At 36.3% G+C, this 1,475-nt stretch overlaps 1 long non-coding RNA gene across 1 annotated transcript in view; it reads right to left on the reverse strand.

Annotated features, from left to right (window-relative positions):
• Window positions 1–836: 836 nt before the first annotated feature.
• The window catches only part of LOC125504607, a 17,722-nt gene continuing 17,083 nt past the window's right edge, over window positions 837–1,475 (reverse strand). The window contains exon 3 of the long non-coding RNA XR_007281590.1: window positions 837–1,324. This is a non-coding gene — a long non-coding RNA (uncharacterized LOC125504607). The remainder of the gene's footprint in view (window positions 1,325–1,475) is intronic.

Below are 1,475 nucleotides of genomic sequence, written 5' to 3' on the forward strand. Positions count from 1 at the left end.
AAAACTAGATCTGATGCATTAACAAAGAACGCTTTAAGTCGATCCCAAACTTTACTAGTTTCTCTGAGGATGCATGAAATTCGAAACATTTTCCACTTATAGAACGCTCCGTGCACTAGAAAATTTATGTGAATGCGCCTCTCCAACTTTCCGGATATTGAAGCAATGAAATCTTGAAAATTTCACACACTATACGCTACGAAAAGCATCCAAACTTGAAGGAAATCTGGAAAAAAGACTGCAATCTGAAGAAATAATTGGTAATAAAAAGTTTGCAAAAAATCCCGAAAGAAGATGATCCCCGTGAGGATGGTTCAAAATCGAACTATTTTTCGTTCATAGAACAGACTTTGCTCTACAAATCGCAAAGAAAATTAACGCCAGCGCTTTGCAAGTGCCTGAGGAAATAAATGTGAAACTACGACCTGCTCAAATATTCGGAAAAACCACAATCATATTTGAAAAATCCTTGAAAATACCCTGATGACCAAGGGCGGATCCAGGGGGGGGTCATGGAGGTTATGACCCCCCCCCCATTCAATTCTCTATCCCACGATGCCAAAACGAATTCTCTGGCTCGAATGGTTCTTGAGAAACTTCGAAAAAAGCAGCGAAAAAATTGCCAACATTTCTCTATCCATGGTTCACTTTCTAAAAAGGCCATTTATTTCTGCCTAGAATGATGTACAATTGAGCGTTCTTGCTCAATTTGCCTCCGATAAATGAGCAAAAACGGGACGGAAAACATGGAATTTTGATGAATGAGGGCTTTCATTTGAAATTACCTTGATTATAGTATATGTATTATTAAATATAAATGATTACATAAAACATGATTTTGATACAAACTTGGTGTTGGTGTATTTACCACTCGCACTTTTTTCCTGCTACCAACGTTAATATTTCTTCCTTTAGTTTCCGGTAGATTTGAGAGATTACTTTGTGTTTCGGTAACTGTTTCCTTTTTTTCCTTCTGGTTAAGGACTTCTTCCCCAATTGATTTTGGTTCAGTTTTTGATTTACTTGAGACGGTTTGTTTTCCTTTTTTCTTTTGTTTTGGGACGTCCTCCATTATTTTTTTTTCGGTTTTACGTTTTGATTCAATTTTTGAGTTTACTTTTTTGTTGGGTTTTGCATCAATATTTGGTGCAGCTCCATTTTCTGATTTTTCTTCCTCTGTGTTTTTGGCAGTAGACTTTGGTTGCTTTGGAGCTTTTTGTTTTACTTTTGACTCATTGACAATCGGTTTTTCCTCCGGCTCTTTCTTGCGTGGTCTTAACACTCGCCGTTGTTCTACTGGTGAAGTTTCATCTTCTTCAGCCACCTACGTAAAATATTAAATCAGATTAATTAGATAATAGCTTTTATTTACAATTGTTATACAGGGTTGCTCATTAGTGCGTCAAAGTGCGATATCTCAGTAAATATGAAGTTTACAAGAAAATTTGTCCAACGAAAGTTTTTCACGTTTAAAA

The sequence above is a fragment of the Dendroctonus ponderosae genome, unplaced genomic scaffold (assembly GCF_020466585.1).
Source record: "Dendroctonus ponderosae isolate FM_Combo_2020 unplaced genomic scaffold, Dpon_F_20191213v2 Dpon_F_20191213_5, whole genome shotgun sequence".
Lineage (NCBI taxonomy): Eukaryota > Metazoa > Arthropoda > Insecta > Coleoptera > Curculionidae > Dendroctonus > Dendroctonus ponderosae.